We start from the raw sequence: 6,076 nt of genomic DNA on the forward strand, positions 1-6,076 counted from the left end.
CAGCGGGAGAGGGTAAAAATGCACTAGACCACCAGGAAAGGTCTGTTGACAGTTCATTGTATGGACATATCCTCCGGCTACACATGATGGACATCATCGTGGTCACAGTTGAAATGCTGCATGTCAACAGTTCAACCCTGTCAACGTTCTAATTATGTCAACATATTAACATAATATTTTGGATCGGTGACCGATGCTGGGTCTTTGTACACAGCCGCTGGGATTTGCAAGGATGCGGTTCAATAGAAATCCAGGTGGCTCTGACATTAGCATATATCTGCACAGCTGCTGCTCACATATTCACAGATGCTTGAATGAATCGGGCCCATAGTGCCCTCCTACCAAAGCTTCTGATAATATTATCTGACAACAGCTACTTGTGGGCAACATCATTTGAAAGTGGGGACTCTTCCTGTCTCCGGGACCAACGGGGACAAGGTAATGTTATTCAGACAGATAGTGGTAGATGCCCAAATTGTTGGGGGAGGCACTACACCCGCTTCCACAATCTAGCTGATATCAGGAGAATGAGCCCCACTCGTCTCCCGCAGCAAAGGTGTTAATGTACCTGGCGACACTACCGGGAAATACTAGGTCTCCCTGGCCGTATTCTGTAGACAGTAACACATAAATGTTTCACTGAACAATAAATAAACCAGTAGTAACAGGGTTGGAACAAAAGAAAGTATCCACTTAGGCTTTTTATATACAGAGAATCAGAGACTAGTCATTAAAACAAAGACTCACAAACATTTGTAGACTTGTGTAATTGGCCGCTGTGCAGATTTGCACAACAGAGATCAGGTATGAATCGGGCCCATTTATACAGTGGGACTGTTTGACTAGAGCGCTTGGAGAGCTACTGAGATTGTATTGGGTTTTTTGGTTGGACCCTTTCATGCCAAGTCATGACCCTTGTTCTCCAGACAATAATCCAGAAGGAAATGGGGGTGTGAAAGGGGTGCAGATGGAACTACAGACCAGGCCGCTATATAAAATACCTCGGGGTCAGACTGCAGTCCACATTTAGAGTAACGAGGACTGTAGTCTGCAGTGATCCCCCTCCTGCAGCCTAACCCTAAACTTCCACACCCTCCTGCAGCCTAACCCTAACCTTCCACCCCCTTCTGCAGCCTAACCCTAACTTTCCACCACCCTCCTACAGCCTAAACCTAACCTTCCACCCCCCTCCTGCAGCCTAACCCTAACCTTCCACCCCCCTCCTGCAGCCTAACCCTAACCTTCCACCCCCCTCCTGCAGCCTAACCCTAACCTTCCACCCCCTCCTGCAGCCTAACCCTAACCTTCCACACCACCCCTCCTGCAGCCTAACCCTAACCTTCCACCCCCTCCTGCAGCCTAACCCTAACCTTCCACCCCCTCCTGCAGCCTAACCCTAACCTTCCACCCCCCTCCTGCAGCCTAACCCTAACTTTCCACCCCCCTCCTGCAGCCTAACCCTAACCTTCCACCCCCTCCTGCAGCCTAACCCTAACCTTCCACACCACCCCTCCTGCAGCCTAACCCTAACCTTCCACACCACCCCTCCTGCAGCCTAACCCTAACCTTCCACACCACCCCTCCTGCAGCCTAACCCTAAACTTCCACAACCTCCTGCAGCCTAACACTAACCTTCCACCCCCTTCTGCAGCCTAACCCTAACCTTCCACCCCCCTCCTGCAGCCTAACCCTAACCTTCCACACCACCCCTCCTGCAGCCTAACCCTAACCTTCCACACCACCCCTCCTGCAGCCTAACCCTAACCTTCCACACCACCCCTCCTGCAGCCTAACCCTAAACTTCCACAACCTCCTGCAGCCTAACACTAACCTTCCACCCCCTTCTGCAGCCTAACCCTAACCTTCCACCCCCCCTCCTGCAGCCTAACCCTAACTTTCCACCCCCCTCCTACAGCCTAACCCTAACCTTCCACCACCCTCCTGCAGCCTAACCCTAACTTTCCACCCCCCTCCTGCAGCCTAACCCTAACCTTCCACCCCCCTCCTGCAGCCTAACCCTAACCTTTCACACCACCCCTCCTGCAGCCTAACCCTAACCTTCCACCCCCTCCTGCAGCCTAACCCTAACCTTCCACCCCACCTCCTGCAGCCTAACCCTAACCTTCCACCCCTCCTGCAGCCTAACCCTAACCTTCCACCAAACCTCCTGCAGCCTAACCCTAACCTTCCACCAAACCTCCTGCAGCCTAACCTTAACCTTCCACCCCTTCCTGCAGCTAACCCTAACCTTCCACCCCACCTCCTACAGCCTAACCCTAACCTTCAACCAAACATCCTGCAGCCTAACCCTAACCTTCAACCAAACATCCTGCAGCCTAACCCTAACCTTCCACCAAACCTCCTGCAGCCTAACCCTAACCTTCCACCAAACATCCTGCAGCCTAACCCTAACCTTCCACCAAACCTCCTGCAGTATAACCCTAACCTTTAACCCCACCTCCTGCAGCCTAACCCTAACCTTCCACCCCACCTCCTGAGCTAACCTAACATTCCACCCTACATCCTGCAGCCTAACCTTCCACCCCACCTCCTGCAGCCTAAACCTAACCTTACACCCCTTCCTGCAGCCTAACCCTAACCTTCCACCCCACCTCCTGCAGCCTAACCCTAACCTTCCACCCCACCTCCTGAGCTAACCCTAACATTCCACCCAACATCCTGCAGCCTAACCTTCCACCCCACCTCCTGCAGCAGCAGCCTAACCTTCCACCCCACCTCCTGCAGCCTAACCCTAACCTTCCATCCCACCTTCTGTGGTCACATGCGCTGGCTCTACTCAGTGACACTTGAGGCTTTGTAGAAGTGAAATTCCCGTGTCAGGTGTACACAATAACACAAGTCAAATTGGAAAAAGGGCATGGAGGAATACAAATTCGCTGGCAGCTAGTCTGAGACAGCTCTAAGGTCCGACCAATGTGTGATGCCGACACTGCAGTGGGAACAAATTTGCAGCGCTGCAAGTAACTGTATACAGCTCTCAGCAGGGTCCATGGTTACAGGGATAAAAATCACACGCTGAGCAATCTGAGTGTATTCTGTCCTATGGCTCCCTCTAGTGTCCAGTAGGCTTATGTAAAATGATCTTGTGCACAGCGTCTATCATACATTAGGCCCACTTGTCCTTAGGACAAGTCAGACCCAATTCTCCTGTGAGCTGCCCTGCAGCTCCCCGGGAGGCTCACATACAATTTGGCACTTGATGAGCCAATTCACATGTGATAAATCGCTTGCGATTTATCACATGTAACGCATACTTGCCTACTTTTGAAAACTAGTTTCAGGGAGATTATAGTTGGTAGTAGAATTTTGCACAGCGCCCCATAGAGGAGGCGTGTCATGATCCCCCCAAAGGGCGTGTCTAGTTCCATATATGGAGAGATTGTGAAAAGAGATTGTGAAGGTGGCACCCAGAAGTGCGGGTGTGTACTGCTACATCTGAGAGGAATCTTGTAAAATGTCTTATATCCAAATGTAGATGATCCCCAAAGGAGTTAGTAAGAGATACTGTATTGTAATGTAAATGCATCTATCTCTCATTCCTTTTTTCCCCTTTTTTATCCCAAAAATTTAACAGTGTGATGTGAGCTAGGTGAAATGAGGGAGATTGCTAGACTTAATGAGGGAGAGTGGGAGATTGCTGCTATGTCAGGGAGTCTTCTGCAGAATGCAGGAGCGGAGGTAACTATGATGTAACGGGGAGCTGCAGCGGGCGGTGAGGAGCAGGGGGCGGGCGGTGATACTAATCAGTGGGTCCTGACGATTTAAATAGCTGGCGGCGGCGAGTGCTGACCTGGCCGGGGGCGGTGTGTGAACACAGACAACAGTAGCGGGGACGGGCAGTGCAGTGAGAGCTCTCAGCCAATCAGAGAACGGCCAGTCATTTGACAGGTATTTTAAAAATCTAATACCAGCCAGTCCACCACTGCACTGCCCGTCCCGCAGCGCTGCTGATCATACCGCCCGGCCAGGTCAGCACTCGCCGGCGCCGCCAGTTATTTAAAGTGTCAGGACCCGCTGACTGCTCCGGCATCCCCCTGATGAGCGCTGCTGACCCCACTCCTCCCCCTTTCAGTCTGTATGCATATGCCTGTCAGGCAGGCAGGTATATGCATACAGAGAGGTCGGACGTGATCTTATGTGCTGACCTTCCGACCTCCCTGATCCGGTCCGATGCGCACGGGACCGAACATCGGATTGGATCAGATGTCACACAACTGCGATTTTGGGACGATTTCACCCGGTTATCGACCCAAAGTACCGAAATCGGATGAAATCGTCCCAAAATCGCACAGAGACAGAGGGGCTGGGGGCATGGCCAGTGGCTCTGAAAGGGTCTGGCAATGCCCCCACAGCGGTGAAAACAGGACATGGCCTCATGGAAGCATCACAAGCATAGGCCACGCTCCCATATTTTGGACATCTTTGGCGCGCACTGTCACTATTTTAAGTATTGGGGTGGGGTAGGGTGACCAACCGTCCCGGTTTGCCCAGGACTGTCCCGTTTTTGACTCCAAAAATCCTGCATCCCGGCCAAACCCATCCTGGGACGCGGAAAGTCCCGGTTTTTACTAAAATTGTTGGGGGATTGAAGGGCAGCCAGTGCCGGCCCTAGGCATAGGCATGCTAGGCAATTGCCTAGGGCGGCAGCCTATGCCTAGGGGCAGCAGCATTGCATTCAGCTTGGCTGGGCGACGGACGGTCTTTACATACTTTTTGCCCGAATTCGCTGCATACATAGCTCCCTGAGTCGCCGCGGCCGCCCCCGCTGCCCTGGCAATGATGTCAGCAGGCGCAGCTACTTAAGTCATGTCCGCCCAGCCAGCCGTGGCGCACCCCCACGAGGCTCAGTGCTCACCGTGACATCCCACTCTATCCCACCTCCACCAGCCGCCGCTTCGCGTGCTGGGAGTAGTGGAGGAGGGACAGTAGTGGAGGAGGGACAGCAAATTGTGTGTGGTGGCAGGTGCGAGCAGCGACGCCACCATCATCAGTGCCTGTGCCCCAGTGTGTGATCCCAGCCAGCCAGTGTGAGTTTGAAGATAATAAACACTCACTGTCTATTATGTTTTATATGATTCAGGGGTATGTCTGTTGTCTGGGACTTGATACCTACACCATAATGACCCCGACCCCCCCGTCCCGGGTTGGCCCATTGGAAGGTTGGTCACCCTAGGGTGGAGGCACAAATTCCCTTTCTGACACAGGGAATCAAAATATCTAGTTACGGCTCCTGTAAAAAGTCTCCTGTATTCAAATAAAAACAATAATATCTAAACACCCCAAAAAAAATAATAATGATAAAAAGTTTTTTTTACTATATTACTAAGCAAAATGTCATGAGTAGCCGGACTGGATTCAGTACTGAATCCCGGCGGTCGGGATCCCGGCGTTCAGAATCCCGACGCCGGAATCCCGACCGCCGAAATGCCGACAAGGGGGGGACGTGGATCGCCCCCCCTTGCGGGCTCGCTGCGCTCGCCACGCAGCGGGCCCGGTGCCTCGCTACTCTCGGCACACTAATTTATTCTCCCTCCAGGGGTGTCGTGGACACCCACGGAGGGAGAATGTGTCGGTATTTCGGCGGTCGGGATTCCGGCGTCGGGATTCTGAATGCCGGGATCCCGACCGCCGGGATATTAACTGCATCCCGCCGGACTACCTGGAGGGGGGAATCTGTTTTTATTGGCTTCGTAATATAATACCATGCATTCTTTCTTTTCTTCTGTGGGGGGTTCTGGGTACTCAGAACCCCCTCCCCATGCATGCTAATGCATACCTCCCAACTGTCCCGTTTACCACGGGAACATCCCGGTTTTGGGGACGTTCCCATGGCCCACCCGGGGCCAGCAGTGTCACATGGGGGGGGGGGGTTGGCAGTTGGGAGTCCCCGCTGCCACCGGGGAACAGACGCTGTGCGCATGAGCACAGAGTCTATTCCCCGCAGGCAGACGGGCAACAGTGGAAAAAAGGAAGCAGCTTGGGGGCGTGGTGTTCAAATCGCAAAACTTCGGGCATGCGGCTGTGCGTTGTTAAGTTGACACATATAAGGTCGACA

Source organism: Crinia signifera, chromosome 19, assembly GCF_055691185.1.
Source record: "Crinia signifera chromosome 19, ASM5569118v1, whole genome shotgun sequence".
Lineage (NCBI taxonomy): Eukaryota > Metazoa > Chordata > Amphibia > Anura > Myobatrachidae > Crinia > Crinia signifera.